We start from the raw sequence: 26,973 nt of genomic DNA, 5'->3' as shown, positions 1-26,973 counted from the left end.
ATTTCACATGTAGAATATAATGCCTTGTACTAATTCTGCTCAATGATTCTATTGTCTGCTGTTTCCCATGTTTCTGAGGGGGTCTGGATATTTATCTTAAGCCAGGCGTTCCTGGTACCTCCCCCAGTGCTCAATCTACCTCCTTCAAACTAGCTCCCCCAACTAAGTTCTGTACCCCCAGCAAAACTGGATTTGTTCATTTTTGATAAAAATAAAAAAGAAAGTGACTTTGCAATGCTGTAGAATGGAAAGATTGGTATATATAGCTAGAGATATGAAAATTGTTAGTGAAAAGCTAGATGGTTTTCATTAAGGTCCAAGATTGTATCCTTTCCCTAAACTACCAAAGGGTGATGTTTAAACAGTAAGACTCAGAGATTTAAAGAATATATCTCAGCTCAAGCACTCTCTGTTTAAAACAAGGACTCTGTAGTCTGGACTGTGCATCTTTTAAAAATAGTTCCTTTATTTTTGTATTAATAGACTTTGTTTTTTAGAGCTGTATGTCTTTTTAATAAGCTTTTCTCTAGAAATTGTGGCTGTTTTTTCTGTCTGTTATGCAAGTTGTCTATCAAAAACCAAACAGAGTAGTTCTTTTATTTTGGATAAATACAGTGCAACTGTAAATACTTTAGCATTCCTTTGAGAGATTTAGAAAGGATTTGTATACATATTTGTGTGATATATGTATGATAAATTTCTGAATCCTAGAATTTTTTATGGCACGAAGAAAGAACTAAAAACTGCTATTTAAATAGTCAAAAAGCACACCATAGAAGAATATAAAAATACACAGCAGTGACTCTAAAATCATGCGCCATTATCCTATTGCTCCTCATCAGCACTATGTCACTGTGAGAGTAAATCTATTTCTACTTTTGCCCACTCTCTGATTTTTAATTATACTATCAGAACGTGCTTACCTTTTTTTTTCTTTTTAGAGAAATGTTCTTGCTCTGTTGCCCAGGCTGGAGTGCAGTGGTATAATCATAGCTAACTGAAACCTTGAACTTCTGGGCTCAAGTGATCCTCCCATCTCAGCTCTCCAAGTAGCTGGGACTACAGACACATGCCACGACACCCAGCTAATTTATTTTTTGTAAATATGGGGCCTCACTTTGTTGCACAGGATAGTCTCAAACTCTTGGCTTCAAGTCATCCTCCCAGCTCAGCCTCCCAAAATGAGAGGCATGAGACACCATGCCTGGCTCCCTCATCTTTTTTTTTGTTTTTTAATTGCAATAAAGAAAGGACAAGGCAGCCAAGCAGAAAGACTGGAGTTATCACTCAAATCAATCTTTCTGAGAACTCAGGGACTAGGGTTTTTAAAGATACTTTGGTGGGCCAGGGGCTAGGTAATGGGCACTGCTGATTAGTTGGGAATGAAATCATAGGGGTGTGGAAAACTGTCCTCCTGAGCTGAGTCTGCCTCTGGGTGGGGGCCACAGGACCAGTTGAGTCATGAGTCATGAATCCAGGTAGGATCAACTGATGACCAGAATGCAAAACTCTGAAAAACATCTCAAATGACCAACCTTAGGTTCTACAATAGTGATGTTATTTATAAGAGCCTATCAGAGCTTGAACGCTGTGTTGGGAGGTGTGCTGCTCTCTTAGGAGCTGCTAGGCAGGGATGTTTAGGTCTGCTGAAGCTGTACCCACAGTCGCTGCTTTTCCCAGGTGCTGTGTCCCAGGAAGGTGGGGGCTTTATTTATAAGTCCCTGATGGGCTGCTGCCTTTTTTCAGAGATGCCCTGCCCAGCAAAGACATCTAGTGAGACAGTTTGCCTGCAGCTGCTGAGCTGTGTTGGGCTCTGCCCAGTTCGAACTTCCTGCCTTTTTTGCTTGCACTGTGAGGTTGAAACTACCTACTTGAGCCTCAGCAATGGTGGATGCCCCTCCCTGCATCGAGCTCCAATGTCCCAGGTCAAGCTTAGACTGCTGTGCTGGCTGTAAGAATTTCAAGCCAGTGGATCTTAGCTTGTTGGTCTCCGTGGAGGTGGGACCCACCAAGTCAGACCACTTGGCATCCTGGCTTCAAGTGAACAGTTCTGTCTTGCTGGTGTTCCAGGCACCACAGGGGTATGAAAAAAAAAAACTGCTGCAGCTAACTCAGTTTCTGTCCAAATGGCCACCCAGTTTTGTGCTGGAAACCCAGGGCCCTGGTGGTTGTGTAGGTACCAGAGGGAATCTCCTTATCTGTGGGTTGTGAAGACCATGGGAAAAGCACAGTGTCTGGGTTGGAGGGCAGGGAACAGTGCCTAATGTCTTCCCTTGGCTAGGAGAGGTAGTTCCCTGGCCCCTTGCTCTTCCCGGGTAAGGCGGCGCCCCACCCTGCTTCAGCTCGCCCTCCTTGGGCTACACCCACTATCCAACCAGTCCCTATGAGATGAACCAGGTACCTCAGTTGGAAATTTGAAAATCGCCGCCTTCTGTGTCAGTCTCACTGGGAGCTGCACATCAGAGCTGTTCCTATTTAGCCATTTTGCCTCACGTCATTGATAAATTTTTTTTAATGGCCAAAGCATTTGGACAGAGATTTCTCCAAGGAAGGTATTGAAATGGCCAATAAACATATGAGGAGATGCTCAGCATCATTCATCATTAGGAAAATTAATTTAATAGTATATGAAATATGAACATCAGGTAGCATAAATGCAAAACACTATAGATAAAAATCTTGTTAGCCATTAATAACATGTAAGAAAATTCTAGTGTTAATTCTGTTGGACTGGATACTAAAGCATAGATATTTGAAATCTCTTTTAGAAAACATTTCAGGTACCTGTTCCTTAGCACTACCCCTAATGTCTTCCGTTTTGTTTTGTTTTGTTTTTAATAATAATAGATTTCAAGCTCTTGAGATTGAAACCAAAGAAAATGACTGGGCATGGTGGCTCACACCTGTAGTCCCAACACTTTGTGGGGTTGAGGATCTCTTGAGGCCAGGAGTTTGAAACCAGCCTAGGTTACATAGTGAGACCTGGTCTCTACCAAAACAAACATACAAACAAAAAAAAACAGAAAAATTGGCCAGGTGTGGTGGCATGCACCTGTTGTCCTAGCTGCTCAGGAGGCTGAGGCAAGAGGATTGCTTGAGCCAAAGAGTTTGAGGCTGCAGTGAGCTATGAGTGGGCCACTGTATTGCAGACTGGTGACAGATCAAGAACTTGTCTCTTGGAAAAAAGAAAGAAAGAAAATGAGATCATACAGTTACCAACTAGGGAAAAAAAAAATGATTATATTGCTTCCCCCCAATCCAGCCCCTGCCAATAATTGATAAAGAAAAACAAAACAAAACCAAAAAGAAGAGTAAATATATTATTTTCTTGGAGTTGGAAAGTACAATGCAAAACCCAGAAATCATAAAGCTTTAGATTTCAAATTTGAATGAGTTTAGGAATTTCTTGGGAGTTGCTAAATCTGGGGAAAGGGGATGGTAGGGGGAATAGGAAGTACAGATGAAACAAGATTGGCTGTTTGTTGCTGATTGTTGAAGCTTGGTAATAGGTACATGGGAATTTATTATATTATTTTCTGTACTTTTGCGTACTCTTGAGAATTTTCATAATAAGGGTTTTTAATAATGTCAGAGAAAATCATTTTTTCTCCCTGAAGTCAACTGATGAAGAATAAGTCAATCTTATCTTGATCTTACTGGATCAGCACAAGATGACAGTAGCTTCCAATTGCATGGTTAGCATGTTTACTTCTATGTTTTTTTTAAACAATTCTAGCAAATTCTTCAGTACTGATCACTGAATGTAATAGAAGTTTTGAAGAATGTATGAGAGGGAGGAAAAAAATAAAGGAGGGAGATAGGAAAGAAGAAAGAAAATCCCTTAGGGAGCTTCTTAATAGCACAGAGTACAATAATAAAGAAATTTGATTAGCTAGGTCTAGAATGGAGCCCAGGAATTTGCATTTGTACAAGGCATCCAGGTAATTTCAGAAATGGTCATAGTGGCACAATTGCACCAGTTGTACTACATAAAAATGCAACCACTTCTAGTGAAGACAAAAAAATAAAAATAGTCTAAAGGAAAACTGGGACATATATGTATCTAATTCCTTAAATTAAAAGAATTATTATAAATCATTAAGGAAAACAAGTGAACCACTGGCAAAAGGAGCAAAAGACTTAAACAGGTAGTTCCCTACAGAGGACATAAACATAACCAATTTTATGCTTCATCCCACTAAATCTTAAAAATACGCAAATTTAAATAGCAAATATTTCTCATCTATGTAGGATGAGATAAATGGTACAGATAAATTGATAACAGAGAAGACATCACTGATGATACCAACAGAGAAACCAGAAACAGTCCACCTGGAAGATGGAGATAGTTTTGTTTGCTTGTTTGAGACAGAGTCTTACTCTGTTGCCCTGGCTGGAGTGCAATGGTGCGATCCCAGCTCACTGCAGCCTTAACCTTTCTAGCTCAGGTGATTCTCCCAACTCAAACTCCTCAGACTATAGGCAGGCACCACCATGCCCAGCTAATTTTTTTTTGAATATTTTCTAGAATTTCACCATATCATTGCCCAGGCTAGTCTTGAACTCCTGGGCTCAAGCAATCGGCCCACCTTGACCTCCCAAAGCACTGGGATTATAGGTGTGAGCCACCATGCCTAGCCAGAGATAGAGTATTACTTTTTTAAAATCTGAAATTCAAATTTAATGAAACATACTATATTTTTATTTGCTAACTCTATTTTTAAAATTTTAGATTTAAAAAAGCAAAACAAAACAAAAAAAGACAGTGATAGCAAGAGAGTGAGGAAACAGCTACCCTCATACAATTGTAAACTGTAAATTAGTTCAATGTTTTTGGAGGATAATTTAGGAATATCTACTAAAAGACTCTTTGACTCAACAGTTTCACTTTTAAAATTCACATTTGTGGCCGAGTATGGTGACTCACGCCTGTAATCGCAGCACTTTGGGAGGCCGAGGCAGGTGGATCATGAGGTCAGGAGTTCGAGGCCAGCCTGGCCAACATAGTGAAACCCTGTCTTTACTAAAAATACAAAAAAAATTAGCTGGGCATGGTGGCAGGCACCTGTAATCCCAGCTACTTGGGAGACTGAGGCAAGGATAATCGCTTGAACCTGGGAGGCAGAGGTGCAGGGAGCTGAGATCAAGCCACTGCACTCCAGTCCCGCCAATGGTGTGAGACGGCATCTCAAAAAAAAAAAAAAAAAAAAAAAATTCACTTTTGTTTACTTTTTTATTGAAAGCAACTAGAGTTTTAGGAATGTATTATTTGTTTTCACAGAAGGAAGAAGGGAAAAGGACAAAATAAGAAAAAAACTATATTAATTACAAATGTTTATCCAAATATGCAAGATATGCACAAGAATTTTCACCACAGCATTGTTTACAAAAAATATAGGAAAAAAATTGGAAGCAAGGCAAATGTCTATCAATAGAAGCTGTGTAAATTATATTATAATATGATACAATGGAATCCTCTGTGATTGTCAAAATGAATAAAGCAGATCTATGCTGGTTTGTTGGGGTGAAGGGAAGGCAGTTTGAAAAACAGTGTTTATGATTCAATTTGTGTAAGTAATAGTAAGCAAAGAAAAGTAACTTGGCAGAATCATCACCAAATTTAGGAAGAATTATAGAGACTGTCACTATCTTCATTATGTGTCTAAATATTTAGCTTTTAAAAAAAATAAGAATGCATTTCATTTGAGTGAAAGAGAATAAAAACAGTTTTAAAATTAAATGGAAAGGAAAAACAGATGTCTTAATTATCTTACATAGCCTCCTTGATGAAGTGTCATGTGACAGTTCAAAGAAATTAAAGATGACCTGTAAATGATGTAAGGGACCAGGGCCAGGACTCCTTCAGTAACTCTGCTGGAGGCACTCATAGGTAAGGTCCTTGCTCTTCAGTGCATTGTCCAGTGAACTGGGATAAATAACATCATGATCCTAATGTAAAAATAGGCAGTTAAAGGCATGGGTTTCATCTATCTCCTGCCCCAGCCTGTACTCTCTGATCTGACTTTTTAATTATTTTTAGTTATTTTTACTTAAGATAAATTTGAACCAATTGACAACCCAGATTTCAGTAGGCTTATGTAATATGCCCCTTGTCAATCCCCACCTCTAGGTGGCCCTCCCTGATCTCCAGCCTAGTCTGTTTACTCTCACTTTCACTGGCTATCCTGCGTTAACTGTTCTACCCTCAACAAGGCTTCATTACTCTTTAGTAAGTCCTTACTCTACCCTTAGTAAATTCCTCATGGTTGCTGTCTGATAATTTCCAATCGACTGAATAGTCTGCTTATTAATTCACTAAATGAATAGAGTCATAAAGCTGAGAGTTAATCATCTAACTTAGTTCCCTCATTTGATAAGGAAGTAAAGTCATGAAGAAATTAAATGTCTTTCAAAGTCACTCAATCTGTTGGGGCCAGAGGTAGAATTTTAATTCAGCATTTCCTGACTAAACAGTCATGGTGCAGCTCTCCTAAAGCTTAGAGAAGAGTGTGCAAACTGAAAATCAACTGAGAAACAAAGTTTCCAAGAAAGAAGGAATCTGTAAGCTGAGGTTTACTGTTACTGATACAGTCAAATCCCTATTATTAAAATTTTGGCTTATTCTCCCACCAGTTAATCTGGTTAAATAATGTTCTCGAAATTAATGAGAATTGTCACTCCTGCTTGGTTTAATTACATGCATGAATTGAAACCACAAATCTATTTACTCTTATTCTGCACATCAGCAGATGACCTCAGTTCTTACATCACTGAGATCGCTGATATTATTCAAATTGATTCTGTAAACTTCCATCCATACAAAGTTTCTCTTTGTTCTCACCAAATCCTGCTTTCTTTCATCTCCCTAAATGTTCTCCCCATCTGTAATTTTAATTCCAAATTATACTATGTACTATGGCAAGTTTATAATTAAGAGAAAATAAACTTTCCTGAGCCTCAGTTTGCTGTGGTGAACATACTGCCTGCCTCACGGAATTCTGTTTAAGAGTAAATGACACAGCACATGTAAAAGCATGTTGAATGGTGAGAATAAAGAAGGTAATAATGCTGGCCATCTGCTGAAATCCTTGACAAAAGACTTTCAAACCAAATCCAGCAACATAAAAAGGATAGTAAGTCCCATTATCAAGCAGGATTTATCTCAGGAATGCAAGGTTGGTTCAGCATATACAAATCAATAAGTATTATACATTATTATGAGCTGAATTGTGTCCCTCTTCCAATTCACATAGTGAACCCTAACCCCCAGTACCTCAGACTGTGACTGTTTTTGAATATAGTGTCAAAGAGGTAATTATAATCATTAGGTTGGACCTTAATCCAATATGACTGGTGATATGGTTTGGCTGTGTCTCCACCCAAATCTCATCTTGAATTGTAGCTCCCATAATCCCCACTTGTTGTGGGAAGGAGCCAGTGGAGGTAATTGAATCATGGCTCGGGTTTTTCCTGTGCTCTTCTTGTGATAGTGAATAAGTTTCATGAGATCTGATGGTTTTATAAAGGGCAATTCCCCTGCACATGTTCACTCTTGCCTGCGGCCATGTAAGACATGCCTTTGCTTATTCTTCACCTTCCACCATCATGGTGAAGCCTCCCCAGCCATACTGTGAGTCCATTAAACCTCTTTTTCTTTATAAATTACCCAGTCTTGGTATGTCATTATTAGCAGCATGAAAATGAAATAATACAACTGATGTCCTTATAAAAGGAGACTAAAACACAGACACTCACAGAAGGAAGACCATGTGAAGACACAGGAAGGAGACAGCCATCTACAAGCCAAGGAGAGAGGCCTCAGGAGAAACTAATCCTGCCCACAACTTGATCTCAGACCGATAATGTCCAGAATTGTGATAAAATAAATTTCTTTTGTTTAAACCACCCTGTATGTGGTAGTTTGTTATGGTAGCCCTAACAAACTAACATATACACCGTACTAATAGAACAAAGGACAAAAAATACACATGATTATTTCAATAAATGCAGAAAAAGCATTTGACAGAATCCAATACCCCTTTATGATTAAAAAAAAAAAACTCAACAAAGTAGTAATATAAGAGAACTTCCTCAGTGGGAAGCATCATACATAGTGGTAAAAGACTGGATCCTTTCCCCATAAGATTAGGAAAAAGATAAGGATGTTGACTCTCTCCACATCTATTTAACATTGTGTGGGAGGTTCTAGCAAGAGCAATTTGGCAAGCAAAAGGAATAAAAGTCATCTAGATTAGAAAGGAAGAAGTAAAATGATCTCTATTTGGAGATGACATAATCTTGTACAAAGAAAACCCTAAGGAATACACACACACACACACACACACACACACACACACAAAACTATTAGAGGTAATAAACGGATGCAGCAAGGTTGCAGGACGAACAGTTATATGCAAAAATCAATTATTCCCATACTCCAGCAATGAGCAATCTGAAAATAAAAATTAAGAAAACAATTTCATTTATAATAACATCTAAAACAATAAAATATTTAGGAATATACCACCTAAAGTTCACTCAATCAAATAAAAAATAGATAAATAAACTGGATGCAGTGGCTTACTGGCTCACACCTGTAATCCCAGCACTTTGTCAGACAGAGTGGGTGGATTGCTTGAGCCCAGGAGTTTGAGACCAGCCTGGGCAACATGGCAAAATCCTGTCTCTACTAAAAAAAATACAAAAATTAACTGGGCATGGTGGTGTGCACCTGTAGTCCCAGCTACTTGGGAGGCTGAGCTGGGAGGATTGCTTGAGCTCAGGAGATGGGGGTTGCAGTGAGTCAGGATCATGTCATTGCACTCCAGCCTGAGCAACAGAACAAGATCGTGTCTAAAAAGAAAGAAACAAATTGATTTTCATCACTAAAAACTTTTGTGCTTCAAAGGATGTTCTCAAAAAAGTGAGAAAAAAAACAACCCCAAAGAATGGGAGAAAATATTTGCAATTCATGTATCTGACAAAAGTTGCATATCCAGAATACATAAAGAACTCTTACAACTCAACAATAAAAAGACAATTAAAAATTCGACAAAAAATTCGAATACATATTTCTCCAAAGAAGATATACAAATGGCCAATAAGCATATAAAAAGATGCGTAACATCATTTGGAAATGCAAATCAAAATGATGATAACACTTCATGCCCGCTAGAATGGTTGTAATAAAAGAGACAGACAATAACAAGTGTTGATGAGGATGTGGAGAAATTGAAACTCTCATATATTTCTGGTAAAAATGTAAAAAGATGCCGCTGCTGTAGAAAAAGTTTCAGAGTTCCTAAAAATGTTAAACATAGAGTTACCATATGACCTCAAAATTCTGGTAGATATATACCCAGGAGAATGGAAAACATGTCCACACGAAAACCTGTACATGAATATTTACGGCAGCACAGCCAAAATTTAGCATAGCCAAAATCAGAAACAATCCCAATGTCCATCAACTGATGAATTAATAAGTCAAATGTGGTGTATCAATACAATGGATTATTACTCAGCAGTAAAAATGAATAATGTGCTTAAACATGCAGAATGAAACTTATAAACATGCCAAATGAAAGATGCCAGATACAAAGGCCACCTATTGTATGACCCCACTTATATGAAACTTCCAGAATAGGTAAATCCATAGAGAGAGAAAGTGATTAGTGGTTGCCAGGAGATGGGTGGGGTAGGGAGGATGGGGAGTAACTGGGGACAGAATTTTTTTAGGTGGGGTTGATGGGAAAGTTCTTGAATTAGATAATGGTTATGGTTGCACAACCTTGTGAATATACTAAAAAACTACTGACTTGTACACTTTATGGTATGTGAATTACATCTCAGTTTAAAAATTAATGCTGAGTATTACCATTTACTGATTACTTTATGTGTCCCATACTCAACTAAAGACAAACCAATGAGTACATCTTATTATCCCCACTTAGCAAAATGGGTTCAGGGAGATTAAGTGCTTTGCCCAAGGTCACATACTAGGAAGTCATAGAGCTGAGATACAAGTCTAACTCCAAAGGCCTAATATTCACTTAGCCACCAAGCTGTACTGATGGAAAGTTTCTAATAGTTTCCATTACATACCTAATAATACTCAATAAAATAAAAATATTTATTGTGTGTATATAAACAATACATTAATATGTATGCCATATATATATATATACATTTATCTCCTACAAATTAGTGAAAAAAGTAAATTCAATAGAAAAATAGGGAAAAAATATGACCAAGTAATTCACACACAAAAAAAAATACAAATGGTGATTTAATAAACATTTGGAAAGGTATATGGCCAGGCATGGTGGCTCATGCCTGTAATCCCAGCACTTTGGGAGGCCAAGGCATGAAGATCACATGAGTCCAGGAGTTTGAGAACAGCCTAGGCAACATAGCAAGACCCCTGTCTCTAATTTAAAACGTGAAAATAAAAAAAAAAGGATGTATGAACTTAATAGTAATCAAGGAAATGCAAATTAACACAAGACAATTGTTTGTTCATTGTAAAGACAAAATTTAAAGATGTCTAATATTCAGCCACAGAGAGTGAAGGAAAATTGGCACTCATACATTGTTGGTGTGCATTAAAATTAACAGCCACTTAATATTACCTGTCAGAATTTAAAATTTACTGAGTGCAGTGGTGCGTGCCTGTAGTCCCTGCTATTCAGGAGGCTGAGGCAGGAGGATCGCTTGAGTCTAGGAATTCTGGGCTGTAGTGCGCTATGCTGCTCTAGTGTCCACACTAAGTTTAGCATTAATATGGTGACCTCCTGGGAGCAGGGGATCACCAGGTTACCTAAAGAGGGGTGGGCCAGCCCAGGTCAGAAATTAAGCAGGTCAAAACTCCCATGCTGATGAGTAGTGGGATCATACCTGTGAATAGACAGACACTGCACTCCAGCCTGGGCAACATAGTGAGACCCTGTATCTTAAAAAAAAAATTGAAAATTTACCATTTCATCAAGTAATTTCACTGATAGGAAATACTTTCATGTGTACCTGAGGATGTTCATTGCTTGTTTTAATAGTGAAAAAATAGAAATAAACCAAATGTCTACCTATAGCTACATAATTTCATTAAATTCTCAGAAAAACATTACCAGGAGTTATTCTGGGGAAAGCAGTGAAACTGGAGCTGATGTTGGGGAGCATGAGTAAAGGGCTAGTAAAACTGTTTCCCTTTCTGCATGAGAACTCCACCTTTGGTGTTTGACAAGGATCTTGCTGTGGGATCCTAAGCTGCGCAGACGGGGGGACTGCTGCAGAGAGTCCCAGGAGGACGTTCCCATGCCCCAGTACCAATCTGTGCTTCCTTTGGAGTTTCCGATGCAGCATCCAAGTGTGGTCTAGATTGTGAGTCCATGTTTAGTTGAACCTTAAAAGACCTCTTGCTGGGCATAGCTGGAAATTGAAACTAAATTTGTAAGTTAAAAATTAGTTCATAGGCACCCTCCATCTCAGCCAGTAGGATCTTCATGCTGTTCTTAGATGTATGCTGAACTTTCTTGTCTCTCACACTCCTCCCTCTTTTGTTAAAATATTTCCATCCTTCCAGGCTGAAATTGCCTGCCTGCCAGTAAGCTCACCCTCCTCTAAACTACCTTAGCATCTTGCTTGCCTCTGTTTTACGGTGAAAATGGGTGATCTCCCAGGTCCAGGTGTGAACCTAGGATTTTAACCCTAGATTTATATTCCCATTCTTCAGATGGTAAGCTTCTTGGTGAAAGAGAAGGCGTTCATCTTGTCTATCCTGATAAGTGTGTGTAAAGCCCTTGGGAAGCCTCACATCTAGAAAGTGCTCCACAGCATTTTGTTACTCCCTGCCACTTAACTTCCAGGGCCTGTCCTGGGACTGTTCCACACCAAGGCATGAGTCTAGTTACAGCTCCTGGTTCTTCCTCTCTGTATTCTAGCCTGTCCCAATGCCAGGCACAGGGTTTTGTCTGGCTGTGTTCCAAGACATCACAAATAAGTACATAGCTCACTACATGTTATCAGGGAAAACCCCTAGATTTGGCCTAAAATGGGGCCATTCATGTGGCCTAGTTATGCTAGGGTTGTTCCTATACCTAAAATGTTAGGAGATTAGACAAATAGACAGTATGCTTCTTGTTGAGGTTTGGTGACCATAACTAAGCTATTTTTATATCTCCAAAGGATGGCCTAAAGGCCCAGAACTGCCCTGTCCAATCTTATAGAGTTGGGATCCACAAACTTTTTCTGAAAAGGGCCAGAGAGTAAGCATTTCATGGTCTCTGTTGTAGATACTGAACTCAGCTATCAGAGCATGAAAGCAGTCAGACATAGCTGAGAGCTGAGTTCCAATAAAATTGGAGCGCTGTGTTCCCAAAACACTGAAATTTGAATCCCACAGAATTTCATGTATCACAAAATATTTCCCTTCATTTGATATTTTATCAAACATTGAAAAAATGTAAAAAATATTCTTTATTCACAAGCCATACAAAACCTGCGGCAGGCCAGATACAGCCTAAAGACTGTAGCTGGGCTCGTCCCTGATCTGATGTTTCTCTAGACTGGGAGTATACAAGAATCACCAACCCCAAGGGGACCTCTGTGATTTGCTCTGTGAATTCAGAGTGAAAACCTGAGATTTGGCCTTTGTAAATGTTCTGAACTGATGAGATTAGTCCAAGTTACCCTATAAAAAGGGATTTGCATCCAGGCGCAGTTGCTCACACCTGTAATCTCAGCACTTTGGGAGGCCTAGGCAGGCAGATCACCTGAGGTCAGGAGTTTAAGACCAGTCTGGCCAACATGGCAAAACCCCGTCCCCACTAAAAATACCAAAATTAGCCAGGCATGGTAGCGCATGTCTGTAATCCCAGCTACTTGGGAGGATAAGGAGCAGAATCCCTTGAACCCAGGAGGTGGAGGTTGCAGTGAGCCAAAATCGTGCCACTGCACTCCAGCCTAGGTGACAGAGCAAGACTCTGTCTCAAAAAAGAAAAAAAAGAGGGGGCGGAATTTGCGGAAGAACCATGATGTATAAGCACACTGGCTTATTTCTTCTATTTAATGTTATACAAAGCTTGTCATCTACCTGTTTCATGAATGTGGCAAAGGAATTATATCATGAGGAATTCATTTCCTAAGTGCATTGCAATTTGGCTTCTTCCTTCACTTTGATTCTCAAATCATCAGACATCTTCTTGGGGCCACATCCAAACCAGCAGTTTTCAGGGCTTTATATGACCTCTCAGAAGCGTTTTACACAATTGACCACTTTCTTTTACTTGAAACTTCCTTTCTCTTCTCTTTCTTTCACCATGTTTTTTTGTTTCTTTTTTTTCCCTACAGTCCTTTGGCCAATTCTTCTCAGTCTCTTTCAGCATTTCCTCTTCCTCTGCTTTTCTATAAATGTGTTTCATTCTCTAAGGTTCTATTCTGAACCATCTTCTTTTCTTCTTACTTACCCATGGTTTCAAACACTGTTTTATGCTAATTGTCACAAGTCTTGATTTCTAGCCCAAATTCCCATGCTGTGCCCTAGACTCTCCATTCTGTTACCTCCTAAATGATATATTTGGATGTTTTGCAGGCTGGTACCTCAATTGAGTATGCTCCAAGCTTAAGTTATCATCTCCTAGTTCAATCTTCTCCTTATGAATTTTCTACTCTGTTAGATGGTGTTAGTACCAATGCAGTTGCTCATTGTTATGGTTTAAATGTCCCCTCCAGAACTCCTGTTGAAACTTGGTTGTATTGTGACAGTGTTGGGTGAGATCTTTGGGAGCAGAGCCTCATGAATGGATTAAAGCTGTTATCTCAGGGATGTGTTAGTTATTGTGGGAGTGGACTGATGAAAGATGAGTTTGGCCCTCATTTTCTCTCTGTCTCATGCACTCACTTGCCTTTCTGCTTTCATCCATGGGATGATGGAACAACAAGACCCTCACCAGATGGCCAAGCAGATGCCAGTACCATACCCTTGGGCTTCCCAACCTCCAGAACCATAAGCCAAATACGTACCTTTTCTTTGTAAACTACCCAGTCTGTGTTATTCTGTTTTAGCAGTTCAAAATTAACTAAGACACCCACGTTGTCAGTAGTAGATAGGAGCTCTCCATTCTAGGATGCTCTGGTGAGAACTGCAACCCTCCACTCACAAAGGCCATGTTTATATTATGTGACCCTTCCCCCTGCTTTGATTGGACTTGTGGGTGCTTAACCCAACCTAGATTAATCAGACTGTCTCCTGGGATTATCTTCAGCCATTGCTAATTCTTGAACTAGAGCTGGTACAGCTATGTGCATGAAGAAGAGCAGAAAGCTGGTGTACACAGAGAGAATGAAGTTGATACACAGAAAGAAGCAGAGAGAGAGGAAGATGTGGCCTTGGGTAGAGTAATCTTGGCCCTGCTCGCTTCACTCACCACCTGCCTATGTCAAAGCCTGCAGGGCAGCCCATGTCCTTGGTCACCACCTTCTGGATACAAAAAGGTTTGCCTCTAAACCTTTGTAATTGATTCCTATGCAGTAGTCCTCACCCTTATCTGCATTCCTAGACCCCCAGTGGATGCCTGAAACTTCAGATAGAACTACTCTGTAAGCACTATGTTTTTTTCCCAAACATACATGTCTATGATAAAGTTTAATTTATAAATTAGGCACAGTAAGAGATTAATGACAACAATAATAAAGTAGAACCATTATAACAATATGCTGCTCACAATTTCATGGACAGATGATTCATTCTTACTGAGGAAGACCTTTAGCAACCTCCGCATACAATTTATTTTCTTTCCTTATTAAGTCAAAAACTTTTACCTTTTCACTTAAAGGAAGCACTTTACGGCTTCTCTTTGGCATCTCCAAATTACCAGCATCACTACTCTTGCGCTTTGGGGCCATTATTAAATAAAATAAGGGTTACCTGAACACAAGCACTGTGATACTGTGACAGCGAATTTGATAACGGCTGACTACTAAGTGACTAACTGGCGGGTAATGCAGACAGCCCAGATCTGCCGGATGCAGGGATGATTCATGCCCTGGGCAGGATGGAGTGGGACTGCAAGAGATTCCATCCTGCTACTCAGAACAGTGTACACTTTAAAACTTTATGAAACTTTCTGGAATTTTCCATGGAATATTTTTGGACTGCAGTTGACCACAGGTACCTGAAACTGAAATGGAAAGGAAAACTGTGAATACGGGAGGACCACTGTATTAAATTCTACCTATTGAATTAGCTGACATGAGTTTTGTGTTCCTGGCTGGATCTTGACTGATGTAGCTCTCTTTGCAAATAAGCACATACCAAATTCTACATCACTTAAGACCTGCATATGTTCCACTATATGAATGTTCTATGATTTATTTAATCATTTGGCTATTGATAAACATTTATTTCTAATTATTTTGCTACTACAATCAGTGGTATGATGACCATCTTTGCATATGTATATATTTCTACAAGATAAATTTCTAGAAGTAAAATTGCTAGGTCAAAGAGAGTCTGCATTTTAAACTTATGATAATCTTGTCAAATTTATCTCAAAAGTTTGTATCAAATAATACTTTAACAACTGTGCATTAGAGTACCTGCTTCTCTACACCCTGCTCAACTCTTTGCAGATCTCGTGAATTTTGTTTGTTTGAGTATTTGTTTGTTTTGAAACAAAGTCTCACTGTGTGGCTCAAGCTGGAGTGCAGTGGCACAAAAGTATTTCACTGCAGGCTCCACCCGCTGGTTTCAAGTGATTCTCCTATGTCAGCCTTGTGAGTAGCTGGAACCATAGGTGCGTGCCACTATGCCAGGCTAATTTTTAAATTTTTTGTAGAGATAAGTTTCACCATATTGCCCAGGTTGGGTATTTTATTGTTTTGCTTTGCATTTTTAAAAATTCTGAGTTAGATTATTTTTTTTATAGACTTATTGTCCATCTGCATTTCTTTTTCTGTGAACTGCCATGTAACTGGTTTTATTTTTTGCTTTTCTTCGCTTAATATTATATGTCATGAACTTTATCTAGAATAATTAAAAACGTTATCAATAAAAACTGCATATTATTCCATTCTATGATTATACCATAATTATTATTTTATTATTGGACATTTAGATGGTTTCCAATTTTTCTTTTCTCTTTTTCTTCTTTTATTGAGACAGGGTCTTGCTCTGTTACCCAGGCTGGCATACAGTGACATGATCAGAACTCACTGTAGCCTCGAACTCCCCAGCTCAAATTATCCTGTTACCTTAGCCTCCCAAGTAGCTGGGACTACAGGCACGCACCGCCACACCTGGCTAATTTTTGTACTTTTTGTAGAGACAGGGTCTTGCTGTATTATCGAGGCTGGTCTTGAACTTCTGGCCTCAGGTGATCCTCCCACCTTGCCCTCTCAAAGTCCTGGGATTACAGGTATGAGCCAGCATACCTGGCCTAATTTCTCTTAACATTTATACATTCTTTTTTCTTCTCTAGCAGCAAGAATGATTGAGAACAGGAATGGCTCAGGACGTTCACAAGCAAATCATGAATAGCTAGGAATTCCCTTTAAGAGCAAAGGTTTTATCATCAGACAGACCTATCTGCAGGGTGAGTAACTTCTCTAAGCTTCCATTTCCTTCTCTGAGGACCAAATGAGAAACTGTATGTAAGATAGTTTGCACAGTCCCTGGTACATGGTAAATGAAAAATGGGCATGTATTTTATGAAAAATATTATGAAGGATATTTTTGATCTAGAATTCTTTTGTTGGTTTTTCAGGATTAGCATATACTGAAGCTGGGAAGTGTTTGTCATATCCTATTTTCTGGATAGCTGCTGTGGAGTCCTGCATTGTTGTCATTTTCTAACTGGACTTGTGAAGGGCCCAGAAAACTCTATTTTGGGATATTGGGAACCATTGGACTGGGAATGTCATGATGCAGATGGAGGCTTCCGATACCAGTGGCCCAGTGCTGTATTCTAAGTAAAAATAATTTTTGTCTTTTTTTTTTTGAGATGGAGTTTTGCTCTTGTTGCCCAGGCTGGAGTGCAATGGCGCGATCTTGGCTCACCTCAACCTCCGCCTCCTGGGTTCAGGCAATTCTCCTGCCTCAGCCTCCCAAGTAGCTGGGATTCCAGGCATGCACCACTATGCCCAGCTAGTTTTGTATTTTTAGTAGAGACCGGGTTTCTCTGTGTTGGTCAGGCTGGTCTCGAACTCCCGACCTCAGGTGATCTGCTCACCTTGGCCTCCCAAAGTGCTGGGATTATAGGCATGAGCCACAGCACCTGGCTACTTTTTGTCTTAACAGTGGCTCTCACTGATTATTATGAGTTACAGATTGTTATGATAACCACTGGGGTGGTGTAGTGAATCAGAAGAAGAGAACTATCAAGGGTGTCTTAATGTGGAGAGAGTCTTGGGTGTTACAGTCTTCTGGGAAGACTACGCCTGGGAGATGCTGTTGGGCATTACAAGGTCATCGGAGTTTTCATAGATCCTTCTAACTTACTAGTGACCTTTGGAAAGTTGAGACTAAGGAGAGTGTTGATCTAGTGCTAGTAACATATTTCTTCAGATTTGATACTAATTTCTCATTTTATAGATGAGTGAATTCAGGGTGGGTGACATGACAGGAGAGAGGTTGTAATGGTATAAATGCCTTGCTTCCTATAAATTGAGTGTTGCTTGCTAAATGGGAGGGGTTAACACTTATAAATTCGTAGATGAGAAATTATTGGGAAATAAAGGAGGTGTGTGTCTGTGTGTGTGTGCATGTGTGTGTGTGTGCATGTATGTGTTTAAAGTTTTTGATACATGTTGGCAGGACTTAGAACCTAGTAAGTGTTCAATTTATATAAGTTCTATTTGTCCAGACATGGTGGATCATGCCTATAATCCCAGCATTTTGGGAAGCTGAGGTGGATGGACCTCTTGAGGCCAGGAGTTTGAGACCAGCCTGGCCAACATGATGAAACCCCATCTCTACCAAAAATACAAAAATTAGCCAGGCATGATGGTGCACACCTGTAGTCCCAGCTACTTGGGAGGCTGAGGCAGGAGAATCGCTTGAACCTGGGAGGAGGAGTTGCAGTGTGCCAAAATTGTGCCACTGCACTCCAGCCTGGGCAATGAAGTGAGACTCTGTCTCAGAAAACAAAAACAAAAACATATATATGCTATTTTTAACAGCCTTACTGAGGTATAACTTATATACTGTTATGGATTGAATTGTGTTTCCTCCAAAATATATATGTTGAAGTCCTAAACCCTAGTGTCTCAGAATGTAAGTGTTTGGAGATAATATCTAAACATCTTTAGCATGCATGTGTATATCTATATGTAATTAAACTAAAATGAGGTCATTAAGGTGGGCTTTAATCCAATATGACTGGCATCCTTACAAAAAGAAGAAATTTGAGCATAGCCACATACAGGAGGCATATGACGTAAAGACAGAGGGAGAAGACAACCATCTATAAGCCAAGGACACAGGCCTGGAACAGATCCTTCTCTCCCAGCCTTCAGACAAAACCAACTCTGCAGACCAACACCTTGATTTTCAGCCTTCAGAACTGCAAGAAAATACATTTCTCCTGTTTAAGCCACCCAGTCTGTGAAACTTTGTTATGGTGGCCCTAGCAAACTAACACACATGCCATAAAATTCACCCATGTTAGCATATAAGCCAGTGATTTTTAGTAAATTTGCAGAGTTGTGCAACTACTACCACAATCTGATGTTAGAGTATTTTCATCACCTCTAAAGAAGCCTTTTTACCATTTGCAGTCACTCCCTACTCCCACTTTCAGCTCCAGGCAACCACTCACCTTCTTTGTGCCTCCATAGATTTGCCTTTTCTGAGCTTTTCATATAAATCATCTCCAATGATTAGGAAATTCTACATGTTGAGAGTCAGCTCATTCTATATCCTTCTCAGCTTCTTATTAAAACTTCTAATAATGAGCCCAGATCTACTGCCCTGTAACTTATTCTACACAGTTAACATATTCTTATCATAGTTTATTTGTAGCAGAAGTCAGGCAAAAATTATTATATGTGCCACATAATTGCTGGAGTGAGGATCAAAATATTCAGTCAAAATGACCATTGTCATTATAATTTTAAGAAATAACCATTTATTTTTAGCAATCAATAAGGAAAAAGATTGACAAAAGAAACTATAAGCAAGCATGCTATTTTGAGTTGCCAGAGGATACAGACGGCCCAAGAAGAATTTCAAGAGAACTGCTAATGAGAAGCCTTCTTTGGTGAGACTTGAACTGACAAGCTATTCCCCCGGGCTGCTTGCGCACATCTCATAACTAATTGGGACATTCCATCAAGACCACATACACAGGGTCACAGCGTAGATGGCAGAGCATCCAAACCACCAAAGAAAACGTTGAGGCTGCACAAAGAAGGGACTTTGTGCAATGCCCCTTTCATTGAAAAAAATCTATTTAAATGAAATCTATCGAGGACATTATGTCAAAACTGCAACTGGAAAAATCTGCTTTTCTCACGTGGAAGAATTGCCCCTATTAAACCATAGTAACTACGAACAGAAATTATGTATAGCTATTGGCCAGGCATGGTGGCTCACGCCTGTAATCCCAGCACTTTGGGAGGCTGAGGCGGGTGGATCACCTGAGGTTGGGAGTTCAAGACCAGCCTGATCAACATAGAGAAACCCTGTCTCTACTAAAAGTACAAAAAAATTAGCCGGGCGTGGTGGTGTGCACCTGTAATCCCAGCTACTTGAGAGGCTGAGGCAGCAGAATCGCTTGAACCCAGGAGGCGAAGGTTGCGGTGAGCTGAGATCATGCCATTGCACTCCAGCCCACGCAACAAGAGTGAAACTCTGTCTCAAAAAAAAAGAAAGAAAGAAATTATGTGTAGCTGTGCATATGCATGTATGTGTATATCTACAAGTAACCATTTAACAATATGTATTAGGCACCTGTGTGTGCCGAGTACTGTTTTTTGTTGTTTGTTTTCGTGACAGGGTCTCACTGTGTCACCCAATCTGAAGTGCAATAGTGCACTCACATCTCACTGTAGCCTTGACTTCTCTGTCTCAGGTGATCCTCCCACCTCAGCCTCATGAGTAGCTGGGACTGCAGGCCAGTGCCGCCATGCCTGGCTAATTTTTGTAGTTTTTGTAGAGGTGGGATTTCACCGTGTTGCCCAGGCTAGTCTCGAACTCATGGGCTCAAGCAATCCTCCCGCCTCGGCCTCCCTAAGTGCTGGGATTACAGGCGTGAGCCACCATGCCAGGCCCAGGTACTGTTATAAGTGCTTGTGAATAAACAAATGTCCCTACATTGTAGTGCTAACATTTTAGAAGGGAAAGTCAAAAAATAAACAATAAACATAATAATAAATTAGTTAATTACAGTGTTAAGTTAGAAGGTGTTACACGATATGGGAAAAAGAAAATTTGAACAGGGGAAGAGAGTGAGAGTGCTGAAGGGGAGTGTGGACAGGGCTGCAACTTTAAATGGAGTGCTCTATGCAGGCCTTATTGAGAAGGTGGCATCCGAGCAAGACACGAAGGAGGTGAAGGAGTGCGTAGGCAATTTTCTCTGGAAATAATGATCCAGGCAGAAGAAACTTCCAGGGCAAACTCTCTGAAGCAAAAGCATTCCCGGTGTGTTTGGGGAGCACCCCAGAGGCCAATGTGGCCAAAGCAGAGTGAGCGAAGGGAAGGCAGCAGATGAGGTAGTGGTGGATACTGGGGAACCAAACCACGGAGGGGTTTGGGATTCATTGCAAGAACTTTGTTTTTTATTCCAAGTGAGACAAGAAAGTCAAAGAGCAACATGATCTGACTTCAGTTAGGAAAAGATCCCTCTGGCTGGTTTAGAAAGGAGCAAGGGTAGAATCAGGGCTGAGGGACAGGAGCCCATTTCGGAGTCCAGACACAAGGTAATGAGGGTTGGGAGCAGTACACTTAATATGTTTGTGCAACTAAATTCATTTATCTAGCAAATATGCATAGCCGCTATGCCATGTGCTGGGGTGCTGTGGCCATCAGCCTGGTCACAGTCTCTCTTCTATTACTGTAAACAACATGGGAGTTGACATGGATGGAAGGTTCCCTGCAGGTCAGGCTGGCTCTAAGCACTTGAAAGGTATTCTCTCAGTGAACCTGAACTTTATCTCAAGGGCTCAGGTGCCACTATTGTCCTCATTTAATCGTGGGGAAAGTCAAACACTGAGAGAGTTGGCAGCCCAAAGTTGTGCAATCAGGCAAGTCAAGATTCAAGTGCACAGGCTTGGGCTACAGAGTGCCCTCCCTGAAGATGGCGGGTGTGATGAGGGTTATAATAGGATGACATGGGAGGGAGAGCAGGAGGGCCACCTGGATGAGGTGACATTGAAACTGAGGCTTTATAGGAGTTAGCCAGAAGAAGAGTGGATATAGGGAGGAGAGAATGCAGCGGTGGAAGGGGGAAAGAAGAGCATGTGCAAAGAAAGACCTAGAAGTAAGAAAGCAGGACATCGGAAAGACAGAAAAAAAACCCAGATGTTGTTGGATCCTAAGTGTGCTGAGGTGGTGACACAGAATGAATCAGAAACACTGGCAGAGAGTAGAAGTTTGGGTTAATTAAATCTATTGACCAAAAATCTACTGAGCTAATGCATACAAATTGCTTATTTGATACTTTTTATTCATTTGCAGAACTCAAGTATCCAAACAATGATTGCTTGTTCGGAAAGAGAGAACATTTTAATTTTATTTTTTAATTTAAAATTTTTTTTTAAAGAAATAGGGTCACCCAGGCTATAGTGCAGTGGCATGATCATAGTTCATTGTAGCCTCAAGCTCATGGGCTCAAGTGATCCTACTGCCTCAGCCTCCCCAGTAGCTGGGACTATAGGAACATGCTACTGTGACTGGCTAATGTTAAAATGTTTTTGTAGATATGGGGTCTCACTTTGTTGCCCAGGCTAGTCTGAAACTCCTGGCCTCAAGTGAACCTCCCATCTTAGCCTCCCAAAGCACTGGAATAGCAGGTATGAGTCACTATACCCAAAGAGTACATTTCTTTCTTTTTCTTTTCTTTTTTTTTTTTTGAAAGAAAGAAAGAAAGAAAAAGAATAAAGAAGAGGAAGAAAAAGGAAGAGAAAGAGAGAGAGAGAATGGGAGTATTGCTTTCTTGCCCAGGCTAGAATGCAGTTTAGTAATGGGTATTGAAAACCTCTTTTATACCAATAATTCTACTTGATGTAAACAGGAAGGAATAAGGGAAGAAAATAACAAACGAGCAGCCAACCAATATTTCATTTAAACCTATGAAATGCTATGCGATTACTGAGGAGTGATTTACTTCCAACTATGTAGTCACTTATGGAATAGGTGTGAGGTGGTAATGTATGTTTTATGTATTTGAAGTGGAGAGTTCTATAAATGTTTATTAAGTTTACTTGTTCCGGGTCTGAGTTCAAGTCCTGGATGTCCTTGTTAATTTTCTGTCTCGTTGATCTATAGAATCGTTAGCTCTTCTTGTTACATTGATCCTTTTGCCATTATGTAATGTCCTTCTTTGCCTCTTTTGCTCTTTGTTGCTTTAAAGTCTACTTTATCAGAGGCGAGAATTGCATCTCCTGCTTTTCATTTATTTGTTTATTTTTACTCTCTGATTGGTTGATAAATCTTCCTCCTTCTCTTTGTTTTGAGTCTTTGTGTATCGTTGCATGTGAGATGGGTCTGGATGCAGCATACCAATGGGTTTTGGCTTTTTATCCGATTAGAATATATATAACTTTAATACTGGCATTTGATGCTAGCTGGCTGTTTTGCCCATTAGTTAGTGTAAATTTTTCGTTGTGTTAATGTTCTTCTCTTTTTGATATATTTTTGGAAAGGCTGATATTGGTTGTTCCTTTATATGTATAGTGCTTCTTTCAGAAGCTCTTGTAAAGCAGGCCTGGTGGTGGTGAACTCTCTAAGTGCTTGTTTGTCCGCAAAAGATTTAATTTTTCCTTCGATTATAAAGCTTAGTTTGGCTGGATAGGAAATTCTGGGTTGAAAGTTCTTTTCTTTAAGGATGTTAAATATTGGTCCCCACTCTTTTCTGGCTTGTAGGGTTTCTGCTGAGAGATCTGCTGTAAGTCTGATAGGTTTCCCTTTATGGGTAACCTGACCTTTCTCTCTGGCTGCCCTTAGTATTTTCTCCTTCATTTCAACCCTAATAAATCTGGCAATTATGTGCCTGGGGGTTGGTCTTCTTGAAGAATATCTTTGTGGTGTTCTCTGTATTACCTGGAGTTGAATATTACCCTGCCTTGCCAGGTTGGGAAAGTTTTCCTGAATGATATCCTGAAGAGTATTTTCCAACTTGGATTCATCCTCTTCGTCACATTCAGGTACACCTATCAAACGTAAATTAGGTCTTTTCACATAGTCCCATATTTCCTGGACACTTTGCTCATTCCTTTTCATCCTTTTTTCTCCAATCTTGTCTTCTCGTTTCATTTCACTGAGCTGGTTCTCGACTTCTGATATCCTTTCTTCTACTTGATCAATTCGACTGTTTAAACTTGTGCATGCTTCGTGAAGTTCTCGTGTTGTGTTTTTCAGCTCCATCAATTCACTTATATTCCTCTCTAAATTGTCCATTCTCGTTAACATTTCGTCAAACCTTTTTTCAAGGTTCTTAGTTTCTTTGCATTGGGTTAGAACAAGTTCTTTTAATTCACAGAAGTTTCTTATCACCCACGTTTTGAAACCTGCTTCTGTTATTGGAACACATTCATAGTCTATTAAGCCTTGTTCTGTTACTGATGAGGAATTGCGATCCCCTGTAGAGGGAGAGGCATTCTGATTTTGAGTATTCTCTGCCTTTTTACGCTGATTTCTTCCCTTCATTATATATTTATCCATCTGTTGTCTTTGTAATTACCGACTTTCTAACTAGGTCTCTGAGCAGACGTCCAACTTGTTGATTCCCAGCGCCGAAATCTGAGCAATCCACTGTGTCGGCCAAAATAGCGGTGTTAAGATTGATGGTGCTTTTCTGCCCGGGAATCTCCGGACTCTGCACCAAAAACTGGCACGCTAAGGCACCAGCAAAACCGCCGCGCCGGCCAGAAGAGTCGCCCTGGCAACCCGTGGGGCTTCTCTGCTGGGAATCTCCTGGTCCGTGAGCAACAAATATTCGTCTGAAAGTGTGGCGTCCTCTCGTTCTCTGCGCTTTCACTGGGAACTACGAGCCCGAGCTGCTAGTGATCGGCCATCTTGGATCTCTCTCCCTCTCTTGGGGCTTTTTCTTTTTTTTAAACAGTCTCACTTTGTCGCCAGGCTGGAGTGCAGTGGCGCAATCTTGGCTCACTGCAAACTCCACCTCCCGGTTCAAGCAATTCCCCTGCCTCAGCCTCCCAAACAGCTGGGACTACAGGAGTGCCCTACCATGCCCAGCTAATTTTTGTGTTTTTTGTAGTGACAGGGTTTCACCATGTTGACCAAGGATGGTCTCAATCTCTTGACTTTGTGATCCACCCTCCTGGGATTACAGACGTGAGCCACCACGCCTGGACCCAAGAGTACATTTCTTATTGCCCCAAAAATTGGACAAATTATTTAGTCTTAAGTGATACAGGAATAGGAAAAAATTCAGATTCCACAAACTCTATCCACTTCTGTCCAGAACATTTCGTTGACTTTGCTTCAGAATAAGATGGGACTTTCTTGGCATATAATGAATGTCTGGAGGTAGGACAATGCACTGACTTCTTAAGCACAGAATCCCTTTGACTTCCAAAGTGAGACCTGGCTTGGCCCACTGAGAAATGCCCAGACTTTGAAGCCAGATGGTTTTGAGATTAACTGGGGTGATGTAGTTGATTGCTCATCAGTGGCACTGGGAATGAATTCGCCCTGCCTTGTACTTACGTGGCTTTCTTTCTCAGATGAAATGTTGCCGTCAGTTCTTTTGGGGATATCAACAACTTGGCAAGAAAGAGGTTTCCATCAATGTATTATAGTGATTGAGGGGCAAAAAACCTGAGAAATGCCACCTAAATTCCTGCAGGATGCATGCAAGTGTTCACAAAGAACATAAACTGAGCAATTCAAAAAGCCACAGAATCATGCATGCTGAGCGTGGCACACTCACCTACATAAGGAGCAGCACTTTGACCTAGAAGCCAGGGACTGGGAATGCAGTAAGACAGAAAGAAACAGGGGATGTTGATTCTCCTGTTGCCCTTTGCACCTCTCTACTCAGTAGCTCTAACTTAAGTTGTTCAGTGGGCAAAAGTCCAATGTACTCAGTAGCTTCAAACCAACATTTAGTGTCAAAAAGGTATTTGAGGCCAGGTGCAGTGGCTCAAGCATGTAATCCCAGCACTTTGGGAGGCTGAGGTAGGTGGATCACCCGAGGTCAGGAGTTCAAGACCAGCCTGGGCAACACGGTAAAACCCCATCTCTACTAAAAATACAAAAATTAGCTGGGTGTGGTGGCATGCGCCTGTAGTCCCAGCTACTTGGGAGGCTGAGGTGAGAGAATCTCTTGAACCTGGGAGGTAGAGGCTGCAGTGAGCTGAGATCGTTCCCCTGCCCTCCAGCCTGAGTAACAGAGCGAGATCCTGTCTCAAAAACAAACAAACAAACAAAAAGGTATTTGGAGCAAGCAGTGGACCCAGTGACAGTAACAATTTCAAAGCAAGTAGAGATCCAATGGCAAAGATGGGAGAGGAACAGCCTCAATGCATAGGAAAACACGGCTATAACTACGAAAGCCAAGACTGTGTGTACAGGTGAGGGAAAGTGATCCCTGCCTGTCGGGGATCCATCTATTTCACACATGGATGCTGAGAGAAAGATGTCTGAGAGGGCAGTGGGTGAGAAGAACAGTTGTGGCCAACTGGCCAGGGGATCACAGGCAGAAACACCAACCCTTTAAGATGCCATGAGCATCGCTGCCTGAAGGTGGCATCTCTCACTCTGAAGAACTGCTGTGAAGATTAAGAAGCCTTGCAATACATTTTTGGAAGGTCAGTTCACATCTGTTTTCTATTTGTCATGTTCTGTCAGCACTTCTGTGAGAACTGAGCCATTACACCAGTCTTGGAAACCAGAGGCAGCTGGAGCCTTCAGGCCTGGCATCTCCCAGGCCCGTGGTTCCACCTCAGTGGGGGATGAGTGGGAAACGCTGTGCATCCCAGCCTCAGTTCTCTGTGTGTGCCGCTGCCACCATCGCTTACCTGCAGACTGCTTCAAAGAGCAAACAGGCTCTAAGAATTCAGCCTGGTGAATCCATTGCTCTTCTCCCCATAAAACAACAAACAACTTAGAGCGTCTCCAGTCCTCTGATGTGTTTAATTTGTTATCTAGCAAGCAAGAAAAAGAAAAAGACATTCTCCCAAATTCTATACAATTTACAGTCCTCCAGCTATGGAACTGGGATTTGCCCGAGAGGCAAAGCAATTGGTCCCAGGGAAAAATCCAGAACTCAACAACACTCAGAGTGGCCTGGTGATGGTTATCAGAATGGTGCTTCCAAATGGTGCTTATCAGTGTGCAGAGGCATTTATCACCAGTAGGAACAGCGTTCCATGGATGCAGTTCAAAGGGCAGTCGAAGAAGCACGTGGGTCACATTCCTGCCCATCTCACTGCAGCCCTCCCACCCCAGTAGGTAACCTGGACTTGCTTCACCAGGGTTGGGGTTCGCGATGACAAGCCATGTATGACAGGCTACTTCCCTCAGATCAGTGTGTAACAATTGATGCCCAGTGCTTAATTTTAGCCATAAGAATGTTTATGGTGAGAGATGGAAGGTCAATACCTAAGCTGGTCAGCCGGGCGTGGTGGCTCATGCTTGTAATCCCAGCACTTCCAGAGGCGAAACTCCATCTCAAATAAAAAAATAAAATAATGCTTAAGTTGGTCATGGCTTAAAATTTTTTTTAACTTTTTTTTTTTTTTTTTTGAGACAGGATCTCATTTTGTTGCCCAGGCTGGAGTGCAGTGGTGTGATCATAGCTC

At 40.7% G+C, this 26,973-nt stretch overlaps 1 protein-coding gene across 2 annotated transcripts in view; it reads left to right on the top strand.

The window, feature by feature from the left end:
* The window catches only part of YEATS4 (YEATS domain containing 4), a 142,950-nt gene that overhangs the window by 66,900 nt on the left and 49,077 nt on the right, over positions 1 to 26,973 (top strand). For both annotated transcript variants that reach the window (XR_002477652.2, XR_002477653.2), the window contains exon 7: positions 16,470 to 16,583. The gene's annotated coding sequence lies outside the window, so the exon portion shown is untranslated. The remainder of the gene's footprint in view (positions 1 to 16,469; positions 16,584 to 26,973) is intronic.

This window comes from Aotus nancymaae, unplaced genomic scaffold, assembly GCF_030222135.1.
Source record: "Aotus nancymaae isolate 86718 unplaced genomic scaffold, 86718_ANA_hifiasm-v0.15.2.pri h1tg000016l, whole genome shotgun sequence".
Classification (NCBI taxonomy): Eukaryota; Metazoa; Chordata; class Mammalia; order Primates; family Aotidae; genus Aotus; species Aotus nancymaae.
The sequence above is the reverse complement of the archived record's forward strand: the minus strand, read 5'-3'. Positions and strand labels throughout refer to the sequence as shown.